The 17,321-nt window shown below is 44.9% G+C and overlaps 1 pseudogene; it reads left to right on the plus strand.

The window, feature by feature from the left end:
* Window positions 1-8,326: 8,326 nt before the first annotated feature.
* LOC116364209 (scavenger receptor cysteine-rich type 1 protein M130-like) lies at window positions 8,327-11,171 on the plus strand (annotated as a pseudogene).
* Window positions 11,172-17,321: the final 6,150 nt, after the last annotated feature.

Below are 17,321 nucleotides of genomic sequence, written 5' to 3' on the forward strand. Positions count from 1 at the left end.
TGGGCTCTATGGACTGTAACGTCCCTCTGGGCAGGTGGAGGGGAGTGGGCTCTAAGGACTGTAACGTCCCTCTGGGCAGGTGGAGGGGAGTGGGCTCTAAGGACTGTAACGTCCCTCTGGGCAGGTGGAGGGGAGTGGGCTCTAAGGACTGTAACGTCCCTCTGGGCAGGTGGAGGGGAGTGGGCTCTGTACGTAACGCCGCTCGATGTCTGCGTCCAGCTCCCACACTACCGGTTTTTATTTTTTATTTATTTTTATTTCACCTTTATTTAACCAGGTAGGCTAGTTGAGAACACCTTTATTTAACCAGGTAGGCTAGTTGAGAACAAGTTCTCATTTGCAACTGCGACCTGGCCAAGATGAAGCATAGCAGTGTGAGCATACAACAAAGAGTTACACATGGAGTAAACCATTAACAAGTCAATAACACAGTAGAAAACAAAGGGGGGGTCTATATACAATGTGTGCAAAAGGCATGAGGAGGTAGGCAAATAATTACAATTTTGCAGATTAACACTGGAGTGATAAAAGATCAGATGGTCATGTACAGGTAGAGATATTGGTGTGCAGAAGAGCAGAAAAGTAAATAAATAAAAACAGTATGGGGATGAGGTAGGTGAAAAGGGTGGGCTATTTACCAATAGACTATGTACAGCTGCAGCGATCGGTTAGCTGCTCAGATAGCTGATGTTTGAAGTTGGTGAGGGAGATAAAAGTCTCCAACTTCAGCGATTTTTGCAATTCGTTCCAGTCACAGGCAGCAGAGTACTGGAACGAAAGGCGGCCAAATGAGGTGTTGGCTTTAGGGATGATCAGTGAGATACACCTGCTGGAGCGCGTGCTACGGATGGGTGTTGCCATCGTGACCAGTGAGCTGAGATAAGGCGGAGCTTTACCTAGCATAGACTTGTAGATGACCTGGAGCCAGTGGGTCTGGCGACGAATATGTAGCGAGGGCCAGCCGACTAGAGCATACAAGTCGCAGTGGTGGGTGGTATAAGGTGCTTTAGTGACAAAACGGATGGCACTGTGATAGACTGCATCCAGTTTGCTGAGTAGAGTGTTGGAAGCCATTTTGTAGATGACATCGCCGAAGTCGAGGATCGGTAGGATAGTCAGTTTTACTAGGGTAAGCTTGGCGGCTTGAGTGAAGGAGGCTTTGTTGCGGAATAGAAAGCCGACTCTTGATTTGATTTTCGATTGGAGATGTTTGATATGAGTCTGGAAGGAGAGTTTGCAGTCTAGCCAGACACCTAGGTACTTATAGACGTCCACATATTCTAGGTCGGAACCATCCAGGGTGGTGATGCTAGTCGGGCATGCAGGTGCAGGCAGCGACCGGTTGAAAAGCATGCATTTGGTTTTACTAGCGTTTAAGAGCAGTTGGAGGCCACGGAAGGAGTGTTGTATGGCATTGAAGCTTGTTTGGAGGTTAGATAGCACAGTGTCCAAAGACGGGCCGAAAGTATATAGAATGGTGTCGTCTGCGTAGAGGTGGATCAGGGAATCGCCCGCAGCAAGAGCAACATCATTGATATACACAGAGAAAAGAGTCGGCCCGAGAATTGAACCCTGTGGCACCCCCATAGAGACTGCCAGAGGACCGGACAGCATGCCCTCCGATTTGACACACTGAACTCTGTCTGCAAAGTAATTGGTGAACCAGGCAAGGCAGTCATCCGAAAAACCGAGGCTACTGAGTCTGCCGATAAGAATATGGTGATTGACAGAGTCGAAAGCCTTGGCAAGGTCGATGAAGACGGCTGCACAGTACTGTCTTTTATCGATGGCGGTTATGATGTCGTTTAGTACCTTGAGTGTGGCTGAGGTGCACCCATGACCGGCTCGGAAACCAGATTGCACAGCGGAGAAGGTACGGTGGGATTCGAGATGGTCAGTGACCTGTTTGTTGACTTGGCTTTCGAAGACCTTAGATAGGCAGGGCAGGATGGATATAGGTCTGTAACAGTTTGGGTCCAGGGTGTCTCCCCCTTTGAAGAGGGGGATGACTGCGGCAGCTTTCCAATCCTTGGGGATCTCAGACGATCTGAAAGAGAGGTTGAACAGGCTGGTAATAGGGGTTGCGACAATGGTGGCAGATAGTTTCAGAAATAGAGGGTCCAGATTGTCAAGCCCAGCTGATTTGTACGGGTCCAGGTTTTGCAGCTCTTTCAGAACATCTGCTATCTGGATTTGGGTAAAGGAGAACCTGGAGAGGCTTGGGCGAGGAGCTGCGGGGGGGGCGGAGCTGTTGGCCGAGGTTGAAGTAGCCAGGCGGAAGGCATGGCCAGCCGTTGAGAAATGCTTATTGAAGTTTTCGATAATCATGGATTTATCAGTGGTGACCGTGTTACCTAGCCTCAGTGCAGTGGGCAGCTGGGAGGAGGTGCTCTTGTTCTCCATGGACTTCACAGTGTCCCAGAACTTTTTGGAGTTGGAGCTACAGGATGCAAACTTCTGCCTGAAGAAGCTGGCCTTAGCTTTCCTGACTGACTGCGTGTATTGGTTCCGGACTTCCCTGAACAGTTGCATATCACGGGGACTATTCGATGCTATTGCAGTCCGCCACAGGATGTTTTTGTGCTGGTCGAGGGCAGTCAGGTCTGGGGTGAACCAAGGGCTGTATCTGTTCTTAGTTCTGCATTTTTTGAACGGAGCATGCTTATCTAAAATGGTGAGGAAGTTACTTTTAAAGAATGACCAGGCATCCTCAACTGACGGGATGAGGTCAATGTCCTTCCAGGATACCCGGGCCAGGTCGATTAGAAAGGCCTGCTCACAGAAGTGTTTTAGGGAGCGTTTGACAGTGATGAGGGGTGGTCGTTTGACTGCGGCTCCGTAGCGGATACAGGCAATGAGGCAGTGATCGCTGAGATCCTGGTTGAAGACAGCGGAGGTGTATTTGGAGGGCCAGTTGGTCAGGATGACGTCTATGAGGGTGCCCTTGTTTACAGAGTTAGGGTTGTACCTGGTGGGTTCCTTGATGATTTGTGTGAGATTGAGAGCATCTAGCTTAGATTGTAGGACTGGCGGGGTGTTAAGCATATCCCAGTTTAGGTCACCTAACAGAACAAACTCTGAAGCTAGATGGGGGGCGATCAATTCACAAATGGTGTCCAGGGCACAGCTGGGAGCTGAGGGGGGTCGGTAGCAGGCGGCAACCGTGAGAGACTTATTTCTGGAGAGAGTAATTTTCAAAATTAGTAGTTCGAACTGTTTGGGTATGGACCTGGAAAGTATGACATTACTTTGCAGGCTATCTCTGCAGTAAACTGCAACTCCTCCCCCTTTGGCAGTTCTATCTTGACGGAAGATGTTATAGTTGGGTATGGAAATCTCTGAATTTTTGGTGGCCTTCCTGAGCCAGGATTCAGACACAGCAAGGACATCAGGGTTAGCAGAGTGTGCTAAAGCAGTGAGTAAGACAAACTTAGGGAGGAGGCTTCTGATGTTGACATGCATGAAACCAAGGCTTTTTCGAACACAGAAGTCAACAAATGAGGGTGCCTGGGGACATGCAGGGCCTGGGTTTACCTCCACATCACCCGCGGAACAGAGAAGGAGTAGTATGAGGGTGCGGCTAAAGGCTATCAAAACTGGTCGCCTAGAGCGTTGGGGACAGAGAATAAGAGGAGCAGGTTTCTGGGCATGGTAGAATATATTCAGGGCATAATGCGCAGACAGGGGTATGGTGGGGTGCGGGTACAGCGGAGGTAAGCCCAGGCACTGGGTGATGATGAGAGAGGTTGTATCTCTGGACATGCTGGTAGTAATGGGTGAGGTCACCGCATGTGTGGGAGGTGGGACAAAGGAGTTATCAGGGGTATGAAGAGTGGAACTAGGGGCTCCATTGTGAACTAAAACAATGATAACTAACCTGAACAACAGTATACAAGGCATATTGACATTTGAGAGAGACATACAGCGAGGCATACAGTAATCACAGGTGTTGAATTGGGAAAGCTAGCTAAAACAGTAGGTGAGACAACAGCTAATCAGCTAGCACAACAACAGCAGGTAAAATGGCGTAGACTAGGCAACGGGGCCAACAGATAAAACAAACAAGCAGAATGGAGTACCGTGATTTATGGACAGTCCAGCGTGCATCAGCTATGTAGCCAAGAGATCAGTGTCCGGGGGGCAGCGGTGGATGGGGAAGGGAAGCTGGACTGGCGAGTGTTATCCAGGTTAAAAAAAACGAACAATGACTAAATAGCTTGTAGCTAGTTAGCTGGTTAGCTTCTGGAGGTTCTTGAGTGTGTTCTAAAAATAAATAAAAAATAATAGCGATTCCGTATCACATTGGGTGAGGCAGGTTTCCGGAAGGTATAAACAAATTAAAAGTCAAAAGAGATAGAAAGTAAATATGGGTCCGGTGGGCGTTTGGGACGCGGCGATTCAGGCGGTTAGCAGGCCTGTGCTAACAAGCTAACAGTTTGTAGGCCCGGGCTAGACAAGGTAGCAGTTAGCGGACCGGAGCTGGACAAGCTAGCAGTTAGCAGGCCGAATTAGCAAGCAGGGAGATAGCGAGGGCTAGAGAGTTAGCCTTTGGGGGACGTCGCGATGGGGTGAGTCTGTTTATTCCTCTTCATGCGGTGACATCGATAGACCGGTCGTGGGCCCGGGTATTGTAGCTCAGGAGTATGCTACGGTGGTAGCGCAGGCCGGGCTAGCTTCAAGCTAAGTGGGTGGAAACGCTAGCCAGGGGTAATCATCCGGGGTTGCGGTTTAGCTAGATAGCTAGTTGTGAAGATCCAGCGTATTTGGAAGCTTAGGTTTAGCAAAATGTTTTTAAAGGGATAGCTATGTAAAAAACTAAAAATATGTAAAAAACTAAAAATATGTAAAAAAACGAAAAATAAACTAAATATAAACAAAATATACAGGGACACGACAGGACGACTTACTGCTACGCCATCTTGGTGCCACCAGGCGCCACCAGGCAAGAGGCCGGAAGTTCGGGAGTGTGATCTATGGACCGCTCCTCTGTGTCATACATTCGAGACAGTACGTCTGACTTAGCGTTCTGGGAACCTGGTCTGTAGGACAGTGTGTCTGCCTTAGCGTTCTGTGGACCTGGTCTGTAGGACAGTGCGTCTGCCTTAGCGTTCTGGGAACCTGGTCTGTAGGACAGTGCGTCTGCCTTAGCGTTCTGGGAACCTGGTCTGTAGGACAGTGCGTCTGCCTTAGCGTTCTGGGAACCTGGTCTGTAGGACAGTGTGTCTGCCTTAGCGTTCTGGGAACCTGGTCTGTAGGACAGTGTGTCTGCCTTAGTGTTCTGGGAACCTGGTCTGTAGGACAGTGCGTCTGCCTTAGCGTTCTGGGAACCTGGTCTGTAGGACAGTGCGTCTGCCTTAGTGTTCTGGGAACCTGGTCTGTAGGACAGTGTGTCTGCCTTAGCGTTCTGGGAACCTGGTCTGTAGGACAGTGCGTCTGCCTTAGCGTTCTGGGAACCTGGTCTGTAGGACAGTGCGTCTGCCTTAGCGTTCTGCGAACCTGGTCTGTAGGACAGTGCGTCTGCCTTAGCGTTCTGCGAACCTGGTCTGTAGGACAGTGTGTCTGCCTTAGCGTTCTGGGAACCTGGTCTGTAGGACAGTGTGTCTGCCTTAGCGTTCTGGGAACCTGGTCTGTAGGACAGTGTGTCTGCCTTAGCGTTCTGGGAACCTGGTCTGTAGGACAGTGTGTCTGCCTTAGCGTTCTGGGAACCTGGTCTGTAGGACAGTGTGTCTGCCTTAGCGTTCTGGGAACCTGGTCTGTAGGACAGTGTGTCTGCCTTAGCGTTCTGGGAACCTGGTCTGTAGGACAGTGTGTCTGCCTTAGCGTTCTGGGAACCTGGTCTGTAGGACAGTGTGTCTGCCTTAGCGTTCTGGGAACCTGGTCTGTAGGACAGTACGTCTGCCTTAGCGTTCTGGGAACCTGGTCTGTAGGACGGTGTGTCTGCCTTAGCGTTCTGGGAACCTGGTCTGTAGGACGGTGTGTCTGCCTTAGCGTTCTGGGAACCTGGTCTGTAGGAAACAGTGAAAACAAAAAGGGTAAAAAACAACATGGCCCACTTGCCTGGCGAGGGTTCAGTCTCCACCTTGCCTGGCGAGGGTTCAGTCTCCACCTTGCCTGGCGAGGGTTCAGTCTCCACCTTGCCTGGTGAGGGTTCAGTCTCCACCTTGCCTGGCGAGGGTTCAGTCTCCACCTTGCCTGGCGAGGGTTCAGTCTCCACCTTGCCTGGCGAGGGTTCAGTCTCCACCTTGCCTGGCGAGGGTTCAGTCTCCACCTTCTTCGAAAAGAAAGCACAGCGGCGGAGCTTTAGTGGCGTACCCGAGTGCTGAGGGAGCACGGCTCCTATCCCAGATCCGGATGAGCCAGCAGGAGAGCCGAGGTAAACAGAGCCCTCAGGTGACCAAAAGCCCTGTCCGCCTCAGCCGTCCACTGCAGTCGCACCGGTCCCCCCTTCAGCAGTGAGGTAATGGGAGTCGGTACCTGACCAAAGCCCCGGATAAACCTCCGGTAGTAGTTGGCTACCTGACCAAAGCCCCGGATAAACCTCCGGTAGTAGTTGGCTACCTGACCAAAGCCCTGGATAAACCTCCGGTAGTAGTTGGCTACCTGACCAAAGCCCCGGATAAACCTCCGGTAGTAGTTGGCTACCTGACCAAAGCCCCGGATAAACCTCCGGTAGTAGTTGGCTACCTGACCAAAGCCCCGGATAAACCTCTGGTAGTAGTTCGCTACCTGACCAAAGCCCCGGATAAACCTCCGATAGTAGTTGGCTACCTGACCAAAGCCCCGGATAAACCTCCGGGAGTAGTTGGCTACCTGACCAAAGCCCCGGATAAAGAGGAGAAGAGGAGAAGAAAGGAGAAGAAAGGGGGAGAAGAAAGGGGGAGAAGAGGAGTGGAGAGGGGGAGGAGTATAGAGGGGAGAAGAGGAGAATAGACTGGAGAAGAGAGGGGGAGAAGAGGAGAGGAGAGGGGGAGGAGAATAGAGGGGAGAAGAGAGGGGAAAGTCACTGAGCTCTTCATTAAGTACATACTACTGCAAATGTTTGTCTATGGAGATTGCATGGCTGAGTGCTTGCTTTTTTTTTTTACATCTGTCAGGAAGGGGTGTGACTGAAATAGAATCCACTCATTTGAAGTGGTGTCCACATACTTTTGTATATATAGTGTATGTACACATGGGTGTTGTTGCACCATACCAACGATAAGCCTGTCTTCCACATCACATCATGAAAGGTCATGTTGATGTTCATTTAACCTCTGTCTCTCTCTTCCTCTGACTCCTCCCTTTCTCCTTTGTTTCTCTCTGTCTCTTTCTCCTCAGATCTCCAGGCTCAAAGCGTCAGTCCACCAGGTAGGTAGAGTATAAATCTACAGTGATTATAGCAGTTCAATATTCATCAACTTTATTATCCCACATGGAGAAATTCATGTATCCATACAAACCATTCTAAACCCCAATAACAAGTAGTGTTTTATGGAACTACTAATACTTGTCAACCACAAAGCATCACTGCTGTTAGAATAACAGAATCACTGTCATCATCTGTCCTCACCACTGTGTTTTCCTCTCTGCTGTTTACAGCTGAATACTCAGTCAGACTGGTGAATGGAACCACTTCCTGTTCTGGGACAGTGGAAGTCTTCTACAGAGGAGAGTGGTCAGGTCTATGTACTAGGTGGTGGAGCATGAGAGAGACTGCGGTTTTGTGTAGAGAGATGGACTGTGGGAATCCTGTAGCTGAATCTAGAGGACCTCTGATTGAAGAGGGAAGAGGAGGAGTAACACTATTTAGTATTTGCTATGGAAATGAGTCTTCTATTGGACAGTGTGACATCATAGAAGAACCTGGTGTCTATAATGATGGTGGATATTATCGTCATGTGACCTGTTCAGGTAAGAGACTGGTCATGTTGAGAGATTCATTTATACATTATACAATATTACCATGTATCATGTTTTATGTGTTTTTATTTTATTTAAATAGAGGGAGAGATGTCAGATGTATTTAAACATTATATTTGTGTTTGTCATATTGGTTTATGGGAGATGTTCATGGGCAGATCATTGTAGTTCAGATGGTACTGAAGTGAAGCTGCCTGATGGATGTCCAGCTGTTTATTTTCCATAAAGTGAAGTGAACTTATTCCTGTCTCCTGCCTGCATTATTCCCAACCTGATCCTGAGTGACTAAGAACCCATTTCTACCTCTTACAGTATCAAACATAGCAAACTACAATCTTTTATCCAACATATTTGTGTTGAGTCCTTGACAGATTCATCAACAAAACTGATTGAATGTTCAACCAACTCTTTTTCTCCAGAGTCTGTGCGGCTTGTGGATGGAGCTGGTCTCTGCTCTGGGAGAGTGGAGGTGAAGTCCAATCAGTCCTGGGCCTCAGTGTGTGAAGCTGACTTTGACCGGCAGGATGCAGAGGTAGTCTGTGGGGAGCTTGGCTGTGGGGCTCCTGCAGCTCTACAGGGGGGGCTCTATGGAGAAGGTGGGGGTCAGACCTGGGATAAAGAGTTCCAGTGTAAAGGCAAAGAGTCCCTTCTCCTGGACTGTGACACCTCAGACAGAGAGAACAACACCTGCCTACCTGGTAATGCTGTTGGACTCACCTGCTCAGGTAAGAAACAGTTTTACACTCAATCAACATTGTTTCTCACCTGGAGTGAAGAATATGAGAGACAATATAGGTGTATTTTAGTGAGAAAATAGTAAGATTACTGTCTCTCTCTTTTCTTTTCTCAGAGCCTGATGATGTGAGGCTGGTGGGAGGTGGCAGTCGCTGTGCTGGTGGAGTGGAGTGGTACGACCAGGGAGAGTGGAGGACTGTGGGAACTCTCTCTGACGTGATGTTTACAGCTGCAGTAGTGTGTAGACAGCTGGGTTGTGGCTCCACTGTTTCAGTACTACCTGGATACACCACTAGAGGGTTCAGAGTTCACTGTTTTGGGTCTGAGCGCACACTGAGGGAGTGTTCCAGAAGCTATGATATTCTTCCTGGACTCAAAGTGATCTGCGCAGGTAAGAGCAAGATACACTATATGGCCAACAATAAGTGGACTTTAGTGGATTCGGTCACACCTGACAGGTTTATCAAATTGAGCACGCCGCCATGCAATCTCCATAGACAAACATCGGCAGCAAAATGTCCTTACTGAAGATCTCAGTGACTTTAAACGTGGCACGTCTAGGAGCAACAACGGCTCAGCCGTGAGGTGGTAGACAACACAGAACGGACCGCCTAGTGTTGAACCACGTAGAGCATAAAAATAATCCTCTGTTGTAAAACTCACTGCTGAGTTCCACATACTTTTGTCCATGTATTATATCTCCTTCCTGGACTCACAGTGATCTGCTCAGGAAATAACAACATATTATAATTACATTCAACTGATTTCCTTCATTCATACAACTTCCTCTGCACCTCTCATGATGACTGTTTAACTTGTCAGTCTGCTTTACTAAATAGATCAATCAGTCAAGTAGGAATCAAATACAACTTAAATATCCCAGAATGCTTTGTATTTGAGTGTTACCTCAGTGAACGTCTCTACTCACTACCACTGTCACAAAGAGAGAATGAGGGAGGAGGAGAGGAAGAGGGAGAGATAGTGATAAAAATATATTTGATCTTTCCTGAGTACTCACCAGTGATGTCATCATAACCAGTAACCTTTTCTCCTCTTGGCCCATCCTGACCCTGACATACAGTATCAGACCTTGTAGATCAGATAGTACTGAAGTGAAGCTGCCTGATGGATGTCCAGCTGTTTATTTTCTATAAAGTGAAGTGAACTTATTCCTGTCTCCTGCCTGCATTATTCCCAACCCGATCCTGAGTGACTAAGAACCCATTTCTATCTCTAACAGCATCAAACATAGCAAACTACAATCTTTTATCCAACATATTTGTGTTTAGTCCTTGACAATCTCAAGAGTGAAGGAGTGAAGAATATGAGAGACAATATAGGTGTGTTTTAGTGAGAAAATAGTAAGATTACTGTCTCTCTCTTTTCTTTTCTCTACTCACTACCACTGTCACATGTCATGTTATTGTCATATCTAAATGAGGAAAGTAGTTGAGGAGCTACGTTTTCTTTTTCTCTCCTCTTGTTCCAGATGTCCTGCTTCAGCCTGATATCAACATATGACTGTTGGCCCCTCAGTGACTGTAGGCCCACTACTCATGTTGCCCTGTGAGGGAGGGTGGCTGGCACTGTTACATGCTGATGTTATTGTCATATCTATAGGAAACTATTTGAAGAGGTTTTTCTTGTTCTCTTTTATTGTTACAGATCTCCTGGTCCAGCCTGATATCTTCCTGACTGACCCAATGGGAGGGGTCTTCAGGGGCCACCAGGGGCCCGAGGTGTTCAGGGGCTACAGCTTCACCATCACCTGCTCCACTCAGCCACAGTACCCAGGAGGCTCCTTCCTCCTCACGTTCACCGGCTCCAACAGAACCCAGACCCAGCCAGCTGTCAATCACTCTGCTGCCTTCCTCTTCCCTGCTGCAGATGACTCCCACCAAGGGAACTACAGCTGTGTTTATGACAATTATGTTTTCTCTCATCACTTCTCCTCTGAGAGTGAGCTCCTCTCCCTCACCATCACAGGTAACTGAACATGAACCAGACTTATAACTTTGTCATTGACAGATTTCCCACAGATCTATGTGATGATGATCAGTCCCCTCATCAAAGGTGTTTCTGTTTGCAGCCTCTCCTCTGCCAGCCTTCATCATCAGACACGTTGTAGTGCTGCTGATCCTACTGACAGCCATCACCACCTCCTACCTGTACTACAAGGTAAAGACATTTACTCAGACGTTACAAGCCATTTAAACTAGAGGGAGAGGTTGAGGGAGAGAATGGAGATACTAGAGAGTAAATGTCTGACTGTTGGTGCTGTGTCTCCCTAGCCCACCAGGAGGCAGAAGAGAGTGAACAGGGTGAGCAGCATGGATCTTTATGTCAATGCCATGGAGATGGTCTCTCTGAGCTCCAGAGCTGAAGCTGGACCGGGAGAGGAGAGAGCAGCCCAGGGGACGGAGTAGGAGGAGAATGAAGCTGACCCTACATGCTGATCTTAGGTCAGTTTTGTGTTTTAAATCGATGGTCAGCAGTGGACTGGTGTTTAAAATGTAGTGACAAACCAGAATTACTTTAACTTTCTAGAACCTTGGAAGAAATCTAAAAGGAGTGACTGCAACCACCATTATTAATTTGGTTTGTTTTTTACCACCAGGGTAACATGGGGTTCTGGGTAACATGGGGTTCTGGGTAACATGGGGTTTTGGGTAACATGGGGGTTTGGGTAACATGGGGGTTTGGGTAACATGGGGTTTTGGGTAACATGGGGGTTCTGGGTAAGATGGGGTTTTGGGTAACATGGGGGTTTGGGTAACATGGGGGTTTGGGTAACATGGGGTTTTGGGTAACATGGGGTTTTGGGTAACATGGGGGTTTGGGTAACATGGGGTTTTGGGTAACATGGGGGTTTGGGTAACATGGGGTTTTGGGTAACATGGGGTTTTGGGTAACATTTATCTTATTTTATGTCTCTTAGATTCTTTGTCTTATTTAGTGTCTCTTAGATACTTTATCTTATTTAGTGTCTCTTAGATTCTTTATCTTGAAGTGTTTCCATTATTAGTCCAGGTATTATTATAATCATCTGTTCATTCTTTGTATTTTGAAACATTTTTTAATAAAGGGGTTTGTTGTTGTTTACCTCTCATGATGTTATTGATTATAAACGTTATTATATTGATTATGATGTAGATTAGTGTTATGTTGTTAGTAGTATAGAGATAATGATGTTATTGATTATAAATGTTATGATATTGATTATGAAGTAGATTATTGTTGTGATGTTGCTCTCTAAACTGCCATGTAATCAACTGAATGCTTTTAATAAAATTACAGGCTGTCAGTCTGGTGTGATTTAATTATTAGACAGACTACAACATACAGTATGAATTAACTGAGATCAGTCTGTGTGATTCCCCTCTTGGACAGACTACAACATACAGTATGAATTAACTGAGATCAGTCTGTGTGATTCCCCTCTTGGACAGACTACAACATACAGTATGAATTAACTGAGATCAGTCTGTGTGATTCCCCTCTTGGACAGACTACAACATACAGTATGAATTAACTGAGATCAGTCTGTGTGATTCCCCTCTTGGACAGACTACAACATACAGTATGAATTAACTGAGATCAGTCTGTGTGATTCCCCTCTTGGACAGACTACAACATACAGTATGAATTAAATGAGATCAGTCTGTGTGATTCTCCTCTTGGACAGACTACAACATACAGTATGAATTAACTGAGATCAGTCTGTGTGATTCCCCTCTTGGACAGACTACAACATACAGTATGAATTAACTGAGATCAGTCTGTGAGATTCTCCTCTTGGACAGACTACAACACACAGTATGAATTAAATGAGATCAGTCTGTGTGATTCTCCTCGTTGACTGACTACAACATACAGTATGAATTAACTGAGATCAGTCTGTGTGATTCCGCTCTTGGACAGACTACAACATACAGTATGAATTAACTGAGATCAGTCTGTGTGATTCTCCTCTTGGACAGACTACAACATACAGTATGAATGAACTGGTCAATCATTTGGCAGGTTAGGAAGTGCATCTCAGTTTCTACCTCATTTTGTGGGCTGTGTGCACATAGCCTGTCTTCTCTGGAGAGCCAGGTACTGACCTGTATATAGTCCTGCTATTGTTATTTTACTGCTGCTCTTTAATTACTTGTTACTTTCATTTCTTATTCTTATCCATATTTTTAAAAACTGCAGTATTCGTTAGGGGCTCATAACTAATACAATTTGATTTGATTTGAGGTCTGCCTACTGTGGCCTTTCTCAATAGCAAGGCTATACTCACTGAGTCTGTACATAGTCAAAGCTTTCCTTAAGTTTGGATCAGTCACAGTGGTCAGGTATTCTGCCACTGTGTACTCTCTGTTTAGGGTCAGTCACAGTGGTCAGGTATTCTGCCACTGTGTACTCTCTGTTTAGGGTCAGTCACAGTGGTCAGGTATTCTGCCACTGTGTTCTCTCTGTTTAGGGTCAGTCACAGTGGTCAGGTATTCTGCCACTGTGTTCTCTCTGTTTAGGGCTAAATTCTAGTTTGCTATTTTCTTTTGTTAATTCTTTCCAATGTGTCAAGTAATTATATATTTTTTCTCATGATTGGTCTAATTGGGTCTAATTGGGTCTAATATGTTTGCTGTCCTGGGACTCTCTGGGGTCTGTTTGTGTTTGTGAACAGAGCACCAGGTCCAGCTTGCTTAGGGGTCTCATCTGTCTGTCTCTCTCTCTCTGTCTCTCGCTCTTTCTGTCTGTCTTCCTGTCTCTCACACACAGATGAGGGGATAATAATATCACCTGCTAATTCAGAGAAACAACAAACAAACAGAAAGAGAGAAGAGAAGACATCAATGTAGTTATTTATCCTCCACATAGACTATGATGTATTGTTGTCCTGGTGTGTAGTTATTTATCCTCCACATAGACTATGATGTATTGTTGTCCTGGTGTGTAGTTATTTATCCTCCACATAGACTATGATGTATTGTTGTCCTGGTGTGTAGTTATTTATCCTCCATATAGACTATGATGTATTGTTGTCCTGGTGTGTAGTTATTTATCCTCCACATAGACTATGATGTATTGTTGTCCTGGTGTGTAGTTATTTATCCTCCATAGACTATGATGTATTGTTGTCCTGGTGTGTAGTTATTTATCCTCCATAGACTATGTGTGTGTGTGTGTGTGTGTGTGTGTGTGTGTGTGTGTGTGTGTGTGTGTGTGTGTGTGTGTGTGTGTGTGTGTGTGTGTGTGTGTGTGTGTGTGTGTGTGTTGTAGTGGTACCTGGCTGGGGAAACATCTACATACCTGGTCTCTGCCCCAATAATCTCTCCTTCCTCCCAAAGTGATGATATATTGATTGACTGGTATGTGTTGTAGTGGTACCTGGCTGGGGAAACATCTATATACCTGGTCTCTGCCCCAATAATCTCTCCTTCCTCCCAAAGTGATGATATATTGATTGACTGGTATGTGTTGTAGTGGAACCTGGCTGGGGAAACATCTACATACCTGGTCTCTGCCCCAATAATCTCTCCTTCCTCCCAAAGTGATGATATATTGATTGACTGGTATGTGTTGTAGTGGTACCTGGCTGGGGAAACATCTACATACCTGGTCTCTGCCCCAATAATCTCTCCTTCCTCCCAAAGTGTGTGCTTGTTCACCTCCCTTCATTGACAGGATTTGACAGGAATTGACAGGATTTGACAGGAATTGACAGGATTTGACAGGAATTGACAGGATTTGACAGGAATTGATTAGTATGGAAACTCATGCTATAACCTTCACCTTCACCAATCCAATGTTTTTACACTTTATGGGGAGTAGTGAATGAGTGCACACTTCAGGAAGCAGTAAATACTTTTGGGACGCACCCCTGGCCCAGGCCGGAGGATTTCCAAACTGACCACTTGGCAAAGGGAGCCTATAATTCTGTGGTGCTCTATTCTGGAATATGAACTGGCGTTTGTCGCCCCCTGATGGACAGAACCTCTTAGTGATCTACCTCACTATAGAGATCTCTGCAGTTGTACCTCGCTGCACACGTACAACTATTTGAGGTTGAACTCTTATATTACTGTTCTGCTGGCAGCAGGATAATATGCTGGCAGCACAACATTAGATTATTTTCTTCTAAATAAGAGTCCCCCTGCAAAGACGAGCACAATTTTGAGAATATCTATTATTATTGCACTGTAGTTCAATACAACTGTTTTTCACAGCATTGCACCACTTTTGAAACAAATAAATGGATAATTTGACATATTTTAATATTGTATTATTTATACCAGCATTTGTTTTTAAAGTTTCCAAACTAAATACTGGTATGTTGAAAGATTTCAATGTTTCCAAACTAAATACTGGTATGTTGAAAGATTTCAATGTTTCCAAACTAAATACTGGTATGTTGAAAGATTTCAATGTTTCCAAACTAAATACTGGTATGTTGAAAGATTTCAATGTTTCCAAACTAAATACTGGTATGTTGAAAGATTTCAATGTTTCCAAACTAAATACTGGTATGTTGAAAGATTTCAATGTTTCCAAACTAAATACTGGTATGTTGAAAGATTTCAATGTTTCCAAACTAAATACTGGTATGTTGAAAGATTTCAATGTTTCCAAACTAAATACTGGTATGTTGAAAGATTTCAATGTTTCCAAACTAAATACTGGTATGTTGAAAGATTTCAATGTTTCCAAACTAAGTACTGGTATGTTGAAAGATTTCAATGTTTCCAAACTAAATACTGGTATGTTGAAAGATTTCAATGTTTCCAAACTAAATACTGGTATGTTGAAAGATTTCAATGTTTCCAAACTAAATACTGGTATGTTGAAAGATTTCAATGTTTCCAAACTAAATACTGGTATGTTGAAAGCTGTTGTGTAGGTCAGTGGTGTAGTGGTGCCTGGAGAAGTTGGTATTCAGAACTCTAATTTAGTAAAACATTTTCCAAACGGCCCAGAGAAGGAAAGACGCCCTGTGTGAAAAATTATATGGGAAACAGTGATACACTCTGAATGACCTAAAATTATACATCCCATATTGGTATTTCACAGTCAGACCTACCCAAGCTGTACTGTTCAGTAGGATAATAGTAGACCAACCCAAACTGTACTGTTCAGTAGGATAATAGTAGACCAACCCAAGCTGTACTGTTCAGTAGGATAATAGTAGACCAACCCAAGCTGTACTGTTCAGTAGGATAATAGTAGACCAACCCAAGCTGTACTGTTCAGTTGGATAATAGTAGACCAACCCAAGCTGTACTGTTCAGTAGGATAATAGTAGACCAACCCAAGCTGTTCTGTTCAGTAGGATAATAGTAGACCAACCCAAGCTGTACTGCTCAGTAGGATAATAGTAGACCAACCCAAGCTGTACTGTTCAGTAGGATAATAGTAGACCAACCCAAGCTGTACTGTTCAGTAGGATAATAGTAGACCAACCCAAGCTGTACTGTTCAGTAGGATAATAGTAGACCAACCCAAGCTGTACTGTTCAGTAGGATAATAGTAGACCAACCCAAGTGGTACTGTTCAGTAGGATAATAGTAGACCAACCCAAGCTGTACTGTTCAGTAGGATAATAGTAGACCAACCCAAGCTGTACTGTTCAGTAGGATAATAGTAGACCAACCGAAGCTGTACTGTTCAGTAGGATAATAATAGACCAACCCAAGCTGTACTGTTCAGTAGGATACTAATAGACCAACCCAAGCTGTACTGTTCAGTAGGATAATAGTATTACTATTATTGAAACAGAGAAACTGACGAAGAAACAGGTTTCAGAATTTATCTCATTTTTATTTCAGGTTTTTGTTCTCAAAGTCAAACTTTTTTTTAACAGAAAAACAATACAAGTATATAACAGTATTAAACCAGGATCAGAATCAGGAGATCACGTTTGAGTTTTGGGAAGAATCTAAGAAATGTAGATTTTAATTTGAGTGTGAACCTGTAGTACAGACACCTAGCACTATTGTTGTATTAGCAGTGTTTATATAGTACAGACACCTGGTGGAACCAACTTCACATCGCCCCCCAGAAGAAAGGCACACAGACACCCACACTTCAGGTTGACTCGGTTTTTATCTGCAGTAAAAGATATCAAACAGTGATGACAGACATTGACAGATAGGACACAAGATATCTGTTAGATAGGAACAACAGTAGTGATACATGGTTAGGTAGGACACAAGATATCTGTTAGAGAGGAACAACAGTAGTGACACATGGTTAGGTAGGACACAAGATATCTGTTATAGGAGCAACAGTAGTGATACATGGTTAGGTAGGACACAAGATATCTGTTAGATAGGAACAACAGTAGTGATACATGGTTAGGTAGGACACAAGATACCTGTTAGAGAGGAGCAACAGTAGTGATACATGGTTAGGTAGGACACAAGATATCTGTTAGATAGGAGCAACAGTAGTGATACATGGTTAGGTAGGACACAAGATATCTGTTAGAGAGGAACAACAGTAGTGATACATGGTTAGATAGGACACAAGATATCTGTTAGATAGGAACAACAGTAGTGATACATGGTTAGGTAGGACACAAGATATCTGTTAGATAGGAACAACAGTAGTGATACATGGTTAGGTAGGACACAAGATATCTGTTATAGGAGCAACAGTAGTGACACATGGTTAGGTAGGACACAAGATATCTGTTAGAG

This window comes from Oncorhynchus kisutch, unplaced genomic scaffold (assembly GCF_002021735.2).
Source record: "Oncorhynchus kisutch isolate 150728-3 unplaced genomic scaffold, Okis_V2 scaffold1030, whole genome shotgun sequence".
Lineage (NCBI taxonomy): Eukaryota > Metazoa > Chordata > Actinopteri > Salmoniformes > Salmonidae > Oncorhynchus > Oncorhynchus kisutch.